At 39.5% G+C, this 16,533-nt stretch overlaps 1 long non-coding RNA gene across 1 annotated transcript in view; it reads left to right on the forward strand.

Moving 5' to 3' along the window:
* Positions 1-13,539, forward strand: part of LOC143397152 (uncharacterized) — a 44,640-nt gene extending 31,101 nt beyond the window's left edge. Inside the window, exons 2-3 of the long non-coding RNA XR_013091137.1 lie at positions 7,408-7,725; positions 13,416-13,539. This is a non-coding gene — a long non-coding RNA (uncharacterized LOC143397152). The remainder of the gene's footprint in view (positions 1-7,407; positions 7,726-13,415) is intronic.
* Positions 13,540-16,533: the final 2,994 nt, after the last annotated feature.

Raw genomic sequence — 16,533 nt, forward strand, 5'->3', positions numbered from 1 at the left:
TGAACCAGAAAACCAAAATACTGTCTGGCCCTTAACAGAAGATGCCTGCCAACCCCTAGCCCGGAGGTGCAAAAGAACTGGATAGACATGGACCTGTGGAAAAGTCTAATAGGTGGAACTTGTTGTTCAAAAAGGGCTCGGTGAGAATTGAGACAGAAAGATAAACAGGTGCCAAACCCTGACCCTTCTTCTATACCATGCTCAGGAATTTGGTATTGTTCCTTTAGAAAATGGATAAGAACAGTTTTGCATTTATCCCTGGCATCGAGGCAGAGGTAGGAAGGAATTTGGATTCTTAACAGGCATCCCAGGAAAATTTGATGTTAGTCATTTGTGGGCACCCTTTGCAAAATATTCTATATGATTCAGTGGGAAGAAAGACAAAACCACTTAATTGCATGACCACGTGATTGAGCAATGATGGAAATTGGGACAGAAGGTTATAAATCTACTCCAGACTCTGGAAAATAAAATCACTTGTCACTGTGTGTGTTTGAAGGAGATTAGTGATGTGGGCACTATATGTACTTCATGATTGTCAATGAGTGATTGCCCATTACAAGATTTGGTCAGTTTTAATGTATGGGGGATCAGTGTACAGTTTTCCTTCCCAACTCAGTTTTAAAAGTTGTACTGAAATGTTCTTCCATCCCTCTTCTAAACCATGTTAAGGAATTTGGTCTTGTTCCTTTAGAAAATGGATAAGAACAGTTTTGAATTCACCCCTGACATTGAGACAGAACAGATAATTATGAAAAGAGATCAGCTCTCAAACCTTACCTGGGACAAATTCTTGATCCAACAAACAGTGGAGAGCTTAATGCTTGTCCTTACTCATCTTGCTCTATGATTGGGAAACGGACCTGGCATACAGAGGCACTCAATCAATATTTATTGAATAAAGGAATTAAGGAAGGACTAAAGACAATATTTTAATTGCATCATTATTAAAAGGTCTCCTGATCAGGCTGCCTCTGCTATAAAACAATAGACAAGATTCTCACTGGTTCCTGTTTCCACACTAGTAAGCACCTAGATCTGGGCATTATCAGGTTAATAGTGAAACGAAAGCCAGAGAGAAATTCCTCCTCTTCATCTCTGGTGCCAACATCATCAAATACCCATCACTGGCCAAACCTGTGTTTACTCTGTGCCCTGTGGCCTAATGAGAGGGGATGGGACAAGAAACACTTCTACTAAAAACTGTCATAAAAATAATATCACTTGGCTCCATGTAGTATCTTTCATTGGAAGATCTTGAATCATTTTTTTTTTCTGTTGCATAACCATCGTTTCCACCATTTGATTTCCTCTACAGGAGAAGCCAAACCATACAGAGAGGTTGTGACTTGCTCAAGGTCACTGAGCAAACCAGAAAAGCAGTTTTTAAAAGCTCACGAGGTGATCAGGATGTATGAAATCCATGTCCTTCCAGGCTGGCACGGGCTGGGTTCCTGAGTCAGAAAGTAACCCAGTGTTATCCAAGCTCAGTGTCTCTGAAGAATGAGTCATTTGAGAGGAGACTCGGGGCGCACGGGTCTATGTCAAGCTCATGTTTCCAGTGTGACACATGTCGTTCCTGTCTATAAGATTTCAACACCTGTCACCAAAGCCCATCACACACGGGGCCTCTTCGAAGGCTCAGCCTTCAGAAGTGGAGAGCTCTATAGCTTGAGGTGTCCGTCTTTTCTGGCTACCACCCAGCTGTCAGTTCCTACAAATCCAGGCCTCCCCAGTCCTGTGCTCATTAGGAGACCAGGAATAGGGGAGCCACAGCTTCGGACTGATCTGGGCCCATCCTAGTATTCCCCTTTGACCCAACATAATTTCTAAAGAACCCTTCTTTTTATTCTAAAAAACATGTCCCAGTTTGGACCGTAAATCAATGATATGGTCACTCTAGTTCTGACAACCAGGAGGCATCTATGCTGAATTCAAACATCCTCCTTTTTCCAAAATTGTTCTATCTCAGCCACTTTTGTTTTATAAACCAGAATCTTGAACTCAGGATAGACCCAAACTCCTGCCAGTTCAAGGATCTCCTCTGAGAGCCAATCCAACCTCTTCCCATATGCTCCTGAGAGACTGCACGTTGCCTGTATCAGTAAGAGCTGGTTATTATTTGGAAAATACCTCCTTGTCTTGCACCCAAATCTGCTTTCCTCATCTTTCATATGTCAATCACAACTGTATTCTGAAAAAGTCGAGAAGTCAATTCCCCTTCCTGTTCCTAAGAGGAACCCTGAAGTCCTCTATTTTCCAGCCCCTCAAATCACCAAGCGTCAGGAACAAATTATAGCACAGAATTTAAGAAAGTGTCTTTGGAGTCAGACAGTCCAGGATTCTGGTCTCACCTGTCACTCCTTAGCTAGGTGACCTTTAGCAAACAATTGTCTAATTCTACTTATCTATAAATATTGAACCAACATTAGTTACTAGAGGTAGGTGCTACTAGTTAAAAGCCAACGGCCAGCCATCTTTCTTTCTCACTAAGCAAGGGGGCTCTCTAAATCCTCTAGACTAAATAGACTACCTGATTCCATAGCAGCCAGACGTGGTCATGAAACAGTTCTAGGCAATGAGGTGCAAGTGGAGGTACCAGCTGGCGTTTCTGAGAAAGCTCGTTCGAGGGCATATAATCAGCTTGCATTTATCTTCTTAGTTTTTATCTCTTAGCCTTTCCCTGTTTCTTATTTCTTACCAAAAAATCAGTTGTGACAGCTGAAATAGAGCAGCCAGCTGGGAACATGAAGAAGAAATCTTTTAGCAAAGGAACCTGGTTTCTGACGGCATCAAGGGCCCCGTATTTGCTCTAACGTTATCTACAGCTGAACTTCTTTTTTTTTTTTAATTTATTTTTTTATTTTTTATTTTTTTTATTGTTGGTTGTTCAAAACATTACATAGTTCTTGACATACCATATTGCTGAACTTCTTACTCCATGAAAAAACAAAAATCCCCTCATGTGGTCAAACCATTGAAGCTGAGTTTCTGCTACCTCTAGTCAATACAATCTTAAGTAACATATCAGAAAATTGTTGTGAACATAAAATAGCTACCATAGAGCCCAGCACAGAGCAAATACACAGTGAATGTTTTTTTTATTATCCCAAGGATTATGATGATGATATAGCAGAATCATTGCCATAGACCCTAGAGGCTGATTTCTAATTGAATCAGTGTAGCATGTAGCCACAACAATCCTTCTCAGATCTGATAGCATTGGTACAGATAAACCTGTGATCTCTCAAATACACGGGCACACGCACATACACACATACACACCTTGGTTGTAGATGTTTGGACAACTGCATCTCTGTTAGTGGCTAATCAACCAACTTGTTAAAGCATCAGATCCCAGAAGCAAATGAAATTCCCTCTCAGAAAGCAAGCTCTTGTCTGTCTCGAAAGCCCTGTCTGGTTTCCTTTCTGGAGAGAGACTCCATCCATGCTGTATAGCATACTTCCAAGAAGCGTTCGCTTCTCCAAATGACAAGCAGATCACAGCCCTTTAAGGATGTCATTGTTTCATGAGAACAGAGTTTCTGCTGAGAACCAAAGCCACACCTAAAACAAGCTGACCACAAGAGCACATGTTCAAACACAGCACTGGGAGGAGTAATTAGCTTTCCATAACCTAAGACAACCACTGGCCAAGATCCGACAAGGATGGGACTGGCCATTCACTCTTCCCTGGAGGCCACCTATCACAGTATCTATCCCACCTCCATTCAATCCCACTCCAAGCTGGCAGATATAAAGAGTAGCGCAATTAAAAACCAGCCAAACAACCTGTGGGGTTCAGAGTCAAACAGACCCAGGGTTCAAATCCCAGGGAGTAATTTAGAAGTAACCTTCAGCAATTTTCTCTCTCAAGCTGCAGATTTTGCATCTGTAAAATGGAGATAGGCATGTGCATTTCCCAAGATTGCAGAGGATAGAAAGAGACAGTGTGCATGACCATATGTGGCAAAGAATTATCATCAGTTTCCCTTCTTTCCCTGTCAACAGGATGGCCCCAGCTGACTTGCTGTATCCATCCTTCAAGTTCAAGGAGTGAACCCAGTTAGGTCACTGCCACTGACTGCAGCTTGCTGCCTTCTGCCCTGTGAGTCATCATCCAAGTTTTTGGGTCACACTTGGAGAGCCAAAGCCTTCCCTGAAGCTGAGGTCATAAAACTGAAAAAGACAAAGCTCTGCTTTCAGAGAGCAGGTTTGGTAGGTGGTGAGCAAAGCCATCTCAGAGGCCAGCCTGACTTTGGGTATGGGAGTCCCCAAGAAACCCAGCAGGAGAAGGCTGGCCCATTCAGCTCCCCCAGCCCCAACAGCCAAAGATTACACCTGGACCAAGAGCTCAGGAGCGGGAAGCTGCTTCTCCTAGTCACTATGGACACGGCACCCTCGGGACCTGGGCTTCGGCGAGGATAGAATATGACAGTCACAAGATTCACACCTCAAGCCATGAGACGTGATCTTCTTGCTCCATCCCCTGGCAGGGTCACTGGTAGTCGGTTCCATAGCTACAGTGGTGCATGCAGCACTCCTCACCTCTGTGTTGCAGGAACGGCCACTATTTTCTCCACCTTTTTTTTAACCTTTGCTGAATACTTATACATATATTTCTCTGGAGTTCCGTAAGCTAACATCACCAAACCATGCAGAAACCAGAAATTTAGTGTTCATATGTCATGACTCAACACAAAGAGAGTTTTGTCACAGAAGATAGAACAGATGAACTAGTAATAGCAAACAGGAAGCATGAGTTGTATAGTAGGCTCTGGGCTAAGCCCTTTAATTTCTATTATTATCACTTTCATTAAAAAAAAAATTAAAAACCCTGATGCTTCTTGGCATACTCTAGGTACTTATCCCTTGTGGGGTTTAGATATAAATCTTTTCTCATTTGTCATCCTTTGGCTGTTCTGGCTTATAGTGTCTGTCCTTTAACAGAAATTCTTAATTTTTAAAACATAGTCAAATCTACTAAATTTCCAACTTGGTGGTTTGACCATCAAGAATCTCCTTTAACGCCTCCAGTAGCTTCTCTTAGCTTTGAAATTTTACCCTGGCACTGAATTTCTGTTCAGTATATACTTTAGACAGTGAACCAACCTGTTTTCTTCATATATTAATCTTCCATACCCTCAGGTTCTGCATTCACAGATTCAACCAATCACAAATCAAAAATATTTGGGGGGAAAAATTGCATCTGTACTAAATATGTACAAGCTTTAAAAAATTATTTCCTAAATAAAAAGTTTAGGGCCGGGGATACAGCTCAGTTGGTAGAGTGCCTGCCTCACAGGCACAAGGCACTGGGTCCAATCCCTAGCAACACACACACATACACACACAAAGTGTAAGAACTGCTTATGACACTTATACTGCGTTAGGTATTATAGCAATCTCAACATGATATTTAAAGTATAGGGAAACATGTGTCCAGGTCATGTGCAAATACTATACCATTTTATATAAGAGATTTGAGCATTCTCAGATTTTGCTATACTGGGAGGCAGCAGCATGTATTGGAACCAATTCCCCCAAGGATACTGAGGGGTGACTGTAATGAACAGTTTCCCCAGTTGCCCTTTAGTGGGTTCTAGGTATTCCGTCTTTTCCCTACTGATTTATGGTGCCCTGTTTATCCCAAAGCAGTTTCCCATACAGACTTGTGTCTGCTGCTGACTCTGGATCCTTTTTCCACAGATCTATTTGACTGTGTACCAGTCCAAACTGGTTTATCCAGGAGAATGAGTTTTTTGAAAGCAGACTGAGGCATCATGAAGCATTATTCCTTCATTTAAATTTTAAAATAAGTATGGTGAGCTCCTCAAAATGAAATGCCTTGCTATAATTTCTTTTGAAAATACCTTGAATTTTTAGGTTAATTTTTAAATGACATATTTACATGTCAAAGACATATCTTTCCATTTATTCAGGTCCTTTCAAATGTACAATCTGATTTTAGGTGTTTCTCAGAAAAGTCTTTGTTAGGTTATTTCCCACATACTTTATAGTTTGAGAATAAAGATACTTTGATAAAGTTGATAAAATTTTAATTGATCAGCTGTTCACCATCTTTGCTGAGGTTTATTACTTTAGTTTATCTGTTGATTAAATCTGCTCTTCTAACCTTTTTCTTTCTTCTTGACTTTCTGTTTTGGCCAGAAACTTCAATATGTGAGATAATTCATAGTTAATTATTATCAAACAGTAACAGCGAAAAGAGGGTGTATCTAAACTTTCACTTTAAATTATATCGTATGACCCTTAACAGTTTTCAAATAGCGTCCCTACTCATTACACCATTGGTACTTTCTGATACTCCATGGGTGGGCAGAACAGGTACTGGACATTCAAATCGAACACAGTGTGGTTGGGTTTGGGAGGATCATGTAACTAGAAAGAAACAAAATTTATATTCACAGGGTTTTTTTTTTCATTCAAAAAACTTTATGTCTATGTTTTGCTTAATCTTGTTTATTTCCAAAATTATATGACCATGGTTTCTTTTTATATTCACAATTTCTAAGCTTCCAAGTTTCCCACTATGGCAGGCTGACTTACATTCAGTGAAAAATATATAAAACTACATGATTTAATAGCAAAGTGAATTTTAATTGAAACCTCATAACATTCTGAAAAAGTCGATCTGATATTATCCTATCTTCTTCTTGTTGTTGTTTGTGTTTTGTTTTGAGACAAAGTCGCACTATGTTACTCAGACTGGCCTCGAACTCTTGGCCTCAAATGATCCTCCTGCCTCAGCCTCCCAGACTATTGTGAATATAGGTAAACAACACTAGGCCCAGAAGATCCTACTTTTTTGGGTTTTTTTGGGTTTTTTTTTTTTTTTTTTTTTTTTTTTTTTTTTTTTTTTGTGCTAAGAATTGAACCAGGGGCACTTAAACACTGAGCTACATCCCCAGCCCTTTTTATTTTTATTTGGAGACAGGATCTTCCTAAGTTGCTTAGGACCTCCCTAGGTTAGTGAGACTGACTTTGAACTTGTGATCCTCCTGCTTCAGCCTCCCCAGACTCAGATTACAGGCATGAGCTACTGTGCCCAGCTAAGCCCACCATTTTTAGAGAAAACTATGTTGGCAGATATTAAGAGTTCTAAATTTCTTTGAAGTTTAAAAGCCATATGTTCATATTAATTAGGGTTGTAATTCTAATAAGAACTTTGGTCTATACAATGACAAAGCAATTAATTGGGTCACTCTAGGTAAACAGGTTATTTCAATAAAAGGGAGAGGAACTGAATGCAAAATAATCATGACATTGTTTTTATTCATGTCTCCAATGAAGCTACAGCTTCTACTTTGTTGTTGTTGTTGCTTGGACATATTAAAACATTTAAAAGCTATAGCAAAAGTGATATTACTATTCCATTATTTTCAGAAGGAAAAACTAACTGAAACAACTGGGAAATGACACGCCTGTGGACAGAACTCATGAATCAAGGCCAAGCGTGGGCTACCAGCTCTCTGTAATCAAGCCCCGGATCCACCTGCGGAAATCAAGGCTTTTTAAACTCACTGAATAGCACCTCAACAGACACACAAGCAGATAATTGCCATGGTCCCTTGAAAGGCAAACCATCTGGGAGAAACTGGGGCATGTATTTGTTCCCAGCAGCCAAGGGATTTTTCCACTTGCACTTTCACTCAGGGAAGATGTTAGGGACTCTCCTCTCTAAATTCTGCTGCTACTTGGAAAGTACGTTCTTTGGATGACTTTTAAAGGGGGTACCAGACTAAAAGAGCAGGAAAGCACACCCAACCACGGAAAGGTGCTCAAATAAGGAGAATATACATCAGGAGTGCTTGCTTCGCACGCACAAAGCCCTGGGTTTGCTAATATCTTAATATCTGCTGGTTTCGCTTTCAGAAAATACATCAGGTGAGGAAACAAAAGACAGTAGCCTGTCTCCAGCTAATCTTTGAAAACTAAATAATAAAATACAATAATAGAATCAAGCAGAAACCTTGCCTAACTGGAAAAATAAGGAGAAAGAAATTGCTCTAAATTCACTTTGATTCAATGATTTCCTTTGAAAGGGTGCATACTTTATAATGAAATTTACAGAGAACTAACAAGTCTGTGTGTGTATGTGTGAGTGTGTATGTGTGTGTGTGTGAGAGAGAGAGAGAGAGAAGAGAGAAGAATTTTAGGTATTATTTTATTCTTTAATTAATTAATTATTTATTTCTTTATTGTGGTGCTTGGGATTGAACCCAGGGCTTTGTGCATGCAAAGCAAGCACTTCACCAACTGAGCTATATCCCCAGCCCTATTTTAAAATTTTAATATTATAAAATTGAGCTTTTAGGGAAGCAAAGAGGAAGGAAATGGCTTCAGAACCAAAAGATCATGGATATAGTGATTTCTACTTAATCTCTTATGAGCAAAAGGAAAAAAAAAATCACCTCAACTGAAACTAAAACAGTTGTTATGGCAGAATATCCAGTGACAGCTAATAACGCACTGGCTGTCTATGTTGAATAAATGTTCTTTTGGAAAAAAAAAAAAAGAAAAGAAAGCCGATGCGTCTTAAACCTGTGAACTTGTACCAGTTTATATTGGGCCAACTACTGTGCCCACACCTGTTTGTTCAGGCATTAGAGCTGAGCACTTGTAAAGGAAATGAATACATCTATTAAACAATGGTTAAAAATAAGCTGAACTATTCTTGAGACATATCAAAATGATGTGACCAAGTAGAAGATATTATCTCATGGGATAAAAATAGTCAAATTAGATGTTTTTTCACATTTTACGATGAGTTTGTCTTATTCACTGTGTGTAAAATAGCTGACCATCATTCCAGGAGAATGAGCAGCCACCAGATTCAACGCTGCTTGCTCAGGGGTCGAACACTACTCTCAGGGACCTCTGAAGCAGAGCTTCTGAAAGTGCTGCTGTCACACAGAGACTGATACTTGGCCCATAACCGAGGAGGAACATTTAATTCTATGGGTGCTGCTTAGGCCTCATGAGCTAATCATGGGACAGGTGGGGCATCCCTAATGTGAAAATCAAGAAATCCAAAAATTTTGAGCAGCAACATGCCACAGATGGAAAGCTCCACACTATGAGGTAGTATCTCCTGCACAACATTATTTTAAATCTGTATGAAATCACAGTCAGGCTATGTGTCCAAGCCCAAGTGAATGTCGTATTTAGACTTAGATATATCCCCCAAGATATCTCATTATGTGTATGTGAATATTCTAGAATCCCCCCAAATATGAAATCCAGACCTAGGTAAAATATTTTTCCCATCCCCCTGATATTTAGGCTTGATCATCTGGCCTACTTTAGCATCTGAAATGTTCCTGAGTATGACGCTTGTCTGATTTCATTTGGGCTCTTGTGCTTCTGACATATTCCATGAAAAGAGTATGTTCCAGGAAGCTATTCATCATAAAAGGACAAGCAATATACCAGAGAGACCGGAACACTGGAATCCAGCCACATCCAGGTGTCTGTAGTTGACCCACAGACCCAAATGGGAGCAATAAACACTATCATTTCAAGCCAAAGTTGTAGGTGGCTGGTGATGCCACATTATTATAGCAAAATGTCACCCCAGTGCCTTAACACATACCGTTCCCTCCACCAGGAATACTCTTCTACCCACTCTTTGCCTGGTTAACTCCTACGCAGGCTGCAGATGCTGCAGACTGGATTAACCCCCTGTACACATCCTGTATTCCCTCTTCCGTAAGAGTCATTACATTTACAATTTATATGCTTCATGTCACTCAACCGGAATGTGAGAGTCTTTAAGGAACAAGAACACGGTGTCTTGTTCATTGGTATTTTTCCAGCACACAGCACACATAACTAACCAAGTAGATTCAGTGAATACTTGTTCAGTGATTTTTTAGACAGGCAATGTGGTTCTGCCCCTTAAACTTCACTTTCTGAGTTTTAATTCTCAGCCACTATAAAATGAACACAGTGATATCTGTGTCCTGAGGAAGCGAGGATTTAAACATTACTTTGAATATTACAAACATCTGAGACATAAGCACATCAAAGACCAATAATTTTTAAATTTTATTATAAAACCCAATAGTTTTTATTATGATTAGAAAGACAGATGTATCTATCCTCTGTCCCAAAGGTTATTTGTTTTAAAGTGATATTTTGGCAAGTCAAATAAGAAAAAAAATACACTATGTTGCCATTTATGACTGTTTAATTTAAATGTTTCAAAGTATGCTTATTTATACATGCTCTGTGTTCCTTAAAAAAAAAAAAAAAGGCAGTTTAAGGAACAATTCAGCTAAGGTTTGCAAGTAGCACTTAGTTTATTTCAGACATTTGTCATTAAGTGACTCCATCTTTTTTAAAAAATAAACTCATTCTTTCTATTTTTTAAAAACGTCTTCCTTTCTTATTGTTATAGAATTGGCATTTTTTTCCCAAAATGTCATTATTCATTATACTACAAGTAGATTTGCAACAGAACTGTATTTCATTCGGCTCTTGTCTTTCATCAAAAGCAACATATAGGTCAGGTAGTTGTACCACCTGTGATCCCAGCATCTTGGGAGGCAGAGGCAGGAGCCATCACAAGTTCAAGACCAGCCTCAGCAACCTGGCAAGGCCCTAAGAAATTTAGCAAGACCCTGTATCAAAATTTAAAAAGGAAAAAAAAAAAATTTTTTTAAAGGGATGGGGATGTGGCTCAGTGGTTAAGCCCTCCTGGGTTTGATCCTGGGTTCCAAAAGAAGAACATATATCTACTACAGAAAATTTAGATAAGCATAAAGGAAAATTTAAATTTCTGTAATCCTATCATCCAGAGGTAGCTACTATATATCCTTCCAAATATTTTTATTCAAATGCATATCTTTCGTGATGATGGGATTGCGTTATATGTGGCCCCCTTATCCCACTGACCTTCTACGCCAACAGATATTCATCTATAACATCTTTTGTGAATGGCCTTCCATCAGACCATCAGGTACATGAGTCATCCCTATTATTGGAAATTCAGTATATTTCACTTTTTTCTCCTTTGTGGCATATTCTTTTGAATGGGGAAGAGATATAATTAATTTATTCAAACCCTTAGATTTAATTTATTAATTTATTCAAAACCCTTAGCCACCTACTGCTGTCTTGTAGTTCAAAGTCATTACCTAAGCAACTTGCCAGTGCCTGCGTTTGTTACTGAAAGTAGCATCATCTTGCAAGATGGTTAAGGTGGGTCAATGAGCTACAGTGAGACAAGAGCCCTGGAGGAAGATATTTCACTTCTGGCCTCAATATTAAACATGCAAACTGGAACCGATAAATCAATGTAGGATCAAAAATAGCAAATAATAAAAAGCTGTAATTCTGAAAGGGGAGTCAGGGAGACAAAAAGGAATGTGTAAGCCACTGCTGCTCTCGCTCCCTGAAGCTACAATGTCCAGATTTTTGCTCATGTACATTATTTCCCCATACTCTGGTTTACTTGTATGATAAGCACATCTCTCTCTTTTCACCGATAAAGGAGGAGAGGCACAGAAAGGCTCACTAAAGCGCCCAAGATCCCACAGCTGGTGTACAGCCAAGGTCCCACAGACAGTGTGTTCCTTTTGTACTCTTGTAGTTCTCCGTAGTACTCGGAATTGTTAAGAATTGGCAATGGGGTGTCACGTGGCAGGGAGATTAGCAGAAATGTAATTTTCCTGAGAGATGACTTGGAGACATCTGCTAGCTTTCTCAGCACAGATCTAACACCCTCAGCAAGAGATTGATAAATACATCTACCCACCTCTTCAGGGGGACACAACCATTATTGCTTAAAGAGCTTTGATATTCTCAAAGGAAAGGTGCTGCCAAAAAAGTGAAAATATTTTCTTTGTTTATAGTATACAAATGAGGGAAAGGAGATTTGGTTTGGGCCAAGGAATTATTGGAAGACACACACATTCCTTATTTAATACTATTAAGAAGACATTCCTGAACTCCTTGAATGGAGGGTGGGGAGACCTGTCATACTTCAGTACAGGGAAATTCTTACTCAACACAATCAGAATTGCTAATTGATGAACTAGTCAGAAATGTCAGTTAAGGAATAAAAAGGATACATTTACAGTGTGCATTAGTTTTCTGTCACTATAACAAAACATGTGAGATAACCAACTTATAAAGAGGAAAGGTTTATTTTGTTCACAGTTTTGGAGGTTTGGGTTCATGACCAAAATGACCCTATTGTTTTGGGCCTATGGCAAGGAAACACATCATGGCACAAAGCATGTGGTGGAGCAAAACAGTTCACCTTATGGTGGCCAGGAAGCAAAGCCAGAAAGAGGAAGGAGGTAGGGTCTCACAATTCCTTTTGAGGGTACAGTTCCAGTAACCCAGAGATCTCCCACAAACTCCCACCTCTTCAACTTTCCACCATCTCCCTATAGCACTTAGCCAGGGACCAAGTCTTTAACACATGTGCCTTGCGGGGAGACCTCAGATCCAAGCTTCCACACATTGTAAGCATGTTTCCACTTTAATCCGCATGAGTGTATTGTCCAGTCTGGGAGAAGGCCACAGCGTTCTCCCTCACTTATAAGTTCACTGGCAAAGAGCTAAAGTCATATTTTCTTACTACCAACCACATCCATAAGAGTTCAATTTTCATTTCTATTTTTTCTTACTTTGTAGTGAGAACTTAAAGACACTTACGAGCAAAATATAGTGTCGATTTTATTATTTTCCCCCTTCTTTTATCACTAATTTGAAATTGTTGAGTCTTTTCAAATCATTCTAGTAAAATCCCATCGTAATAATTCTCTTTTCACATCCCCTAGCTGATATAATATTGAAGCAAATGACATAATTTTAATAATGAGTAAATCTGATACAAATATGTTAGGGAACAAGAAATTCTGACTCTGAGAAGGTATAAAACTCAACTCCTGGAAGCAGAAATGGGCCAAGCGGGGACAGAGTGACTAACTCTGTCATGCTCTGAGTACCAGTCCTTGTCCTTGGAGGGAGGAGAGAAGACTATGAGTCACTTAAGTAGAAACTGTTTAAGAGAACACCACTGTAGTTTCTATTAGTTAATTGCTAATATTAAGCAGTGTCTTTGTGGACTATGAATGGCAACAGTACAGGGTGGGAGTTTAAATTTTATGTCACATTTATACTCAAAAATTTAATCCCAGCCTTCCCACCCCGCCCCCCCAAATTCCCAGGTTCTGCAAATATACCCACCCACATAATGAGTTTAGATTCACATTATCCTGTTCTTTTATCCCTGAAAGGCCCAGTTATTCAGCAGGGAAGCCTCTGGAAATGGGAAGGAAGGGCAAGATAAACAAATTGCATCTTCAATTTTCTTCCTAGTAATTATACACATTGCGAGCTCTCTCTTTATACCTTATCTTTCCTCTCCCTTATTGTAGGCTAAGTTCTGAAGAGGAGAGTTTCTATCTGCCTCATCTACCTCGGTATTCTTGGCACAGTTAGGACACTGTCTGGCCCGGATATGTTATGCAATCAATATTTGTTAAATGAATGATTAATCTGATCTGGGTATGTACAACATAAATGTCTCTTACCCTGATTTGATTTTACTTAATTACTAACTTCCTTGTTTAAGTAAAACCTTATGTTGTTAAAAGATGCTAAATTACTTGGCAAAATATATATATATATTGCCTGTAGAAGATAGATTCCAACCTTGTATGAATCAGGTCAGAAAACACAAAGGGCATAGTCCAATGACCAAAGCTATGCAACAACTACACTCACTGGGTATACAAAAAGAGTTCATGTGGTTGGTCAGACTAGCTCCCAATAAGTGATTTTGCTCATTTACATAGGATTACCCACCCCATGACTTTACATTGAACCCTAAGTTCATCACATTTTTATGTCATCTCTCAGGGTAGCTATATGGTTCAAGACCATTAAAAAAAAAAAAGACCATGAATTATATTTCTCTGAAGTTCAATTTTATGTCATCTCTCATGGTAGCTTTATGGTTCAAGACCATTATCAGAACTTCTGGTGTCATCCATGATAGAACTGCTGACAAATGAAGAAATAAGTTTTAAAAATGGATTCCATATCTTTGCTTTAACATTTTATATTTGTTTTGTCTAATTGTAATTTTGTGTGTGTGTTAGATCTGCAACTGAAAGGGAGACACACACGAGAAAGACAATTTTTGTCAAAACAGATGGATGAAGAAATCAATGATAGATGGAAACAACAATTCATTTTAAGGATTGGGGGAAGCAATAGAAAGTTCTCTCAGAAGAAAGCAAGAGTAAAAAAAGAAGCAGCCCATTGAAGAATGATTTTTTTTTTTTGATTCACCAATTAAAGAGGGGTTTCATGCCACAGATCACTAAGAGTTAACATCACCGTAACTTTCTTGAAGCACAATTTCATTCACTCAGCCTCTCAAGCTAGAGCTATGAGGTTTGCCTTAAATCTTCCGTCCACTTCTACTTTCAGCCATGAAAACCATTGAATACGGCCACTAAAGTGCCTTGCAATTTCAGCCCTTCTCCTTCCCACTGATACTGGTTCAGCCTCTTATCCCTGTTGAAATGGCTGTCACAGCAGTTCTGAATGGCCTGTCCCTGTCTCTTTCTATACTAGTTCATCTCTTTAGTGCAACCAGATTTCTGTCTACCCAGACTCCCTGGCATACCATTTAAGTCTTTCACCTGGGCTCAGCTCACCCCAGAAGCCTCAACTCCTGTGCTTCAGACACACTTAAGAAGACCATGAGCTAGCTGGGTGTGGTGACCCGTGCCTGTAATCCCAGCAGCTCCGGAGGCTGAGGCAGGAGGATCACAGGCTCAAAGTCAGTCTGAGCAACTTAGGGAGATCCTAAGCAACTCAGTGAGATCCTGTCTCTAAATAAAATATATTTTAAAAAGGGCTGGGGATGTGGCTCAGTGGTTAAGCACTCCTGGGTTCAATCCCTGGTACCAAAAAAATTAATAAATAAATAAAAAATAAAAGTCCATAAACTACATTTCTCTGAAGTTCAATGGAGCAATCTGGAACAACTGAAAATTTGTAAATATAATGATTTACTCTTCTTTGCTTCTGCAGTGGATGCTGTGATGCCCCACTCAGATACTTCAAGACCATGATGTTTATTCTTCCGACTGCAGGGAGATCTGGTTCACAGAGAATCTCTCTCGGATGTAGTTGCCTCCCTCAAGCCCCCATCCCCCCCCCCCATGCCTGGGACTCCTTGAGGCACAGCAAAGCCCAGCCCCTCTGCTGGATGGGAAGAGCTCTGAAGGGAGATCCAGCTCCAGAGGACTCATCCTGTGTAAAGGGCTGAGACCTCCGTGGAGGGCTCACACCAGCTCAACTCTCCCTGTCTTCCTGCTTCCCTTACTTCCAGGAACACTACCCTCAGCATGGAATCTCAGTCTCAGGGTCTGATTCCAGGAACCCAACCTACAGCTGTTTAATCTTCCTAAATTTTACTTGAACTATTATTGTATAAATAATGACTTGAATTTTAATTAATATTTGTGCTTCACCACTTAAACTTTTTTTTTAAAGGTTCTGTTGTGATTCACAATGTTCAACTGAAAGGAAAAGACATCTATCTCTCTCTCTTTTTTTTAAAAACTACTCATTTCTATCCATCTCCATTGTCAGATATTGCTTAAATTATTAGAGCCAGAACTCTGAAATCCAGCTCCATCATATCCCAGTTTCCTACTTCAATAGGTTATACATCCCTTTTGTGTTTCAATTTTCTCATATGTAAAACGGGATTAACAATAATGTCCCCAAATAGATTTTGTAAAGATTAAGTGAGTTATCATACATAAATCATTAAGATTGATATTTAGAAAAAATATGTGCTAAGATTCCTGAGTGTGAGCTGGGGTTGTGACTCAGTGGTAGAGTGCTTGAATAGCATATGTTGTAAAGCACTGGGTTTGATTCTCAGCACTGCATATAAGTAAATAAATAAAGATCCATCAACAACTAAAAAAAAATTTAAAAGATTCATTGTGCTCTATATATGTAATAAGAATTGTAATGCATTCTGCTGTCATATATAAATAATAAAAAAAAAGATTCATGAGAGTGACACTGGCTGATATAACAGACCTGAAATTGTACAATAACCCAATAGATATATGTTCCTTGTTTATATAACTTTACAAAGCGATCCTGGACAATTGGAACAACTTTATATGGCTTTCCAAGGACCTAAGTAAATGGTGCTCCATCATCTTCAACACATGGGATCTCCATCCCGATTGTTTTAGTTAGTTTTCTGGTCATTGTGGTTAAAGCAACTGAAAAGTACAACTTAGAGGAAGAAAAGTTTCTTTGGGGCTCATGGTTTTGGGGGTCTCAGGCCATACATGCAGCCTTCATTGCTCTGGGCCCAAGATGAAGCAGTATACCATGAGGGAAGACCCAGTGGAGAAAAGTTGCTCCCTTCATGGTGGTCAGGAAGCAAAGAGAGAGAGAGGGGTGTGGGAAAAGGGGCCACAGGGAAGATGCACCCTTCTAGGGCATCCCCCC

This window comes from Callospermophilus lateralis, chromosome 4 (genome assembly GCF_048772815.1).
Source record: "Callospermophilus lateralis isolate mCalLat2 chromosome 4, mCalLat2.hap1, whole genome shotgun sequence".
NCBI classification, from domain to species: Eukaryota; Metazoa; Chordata; class Mammalia; order Rodentia; family Sciuridae; genus Callospermophilus; species Callospermophilus lateralis.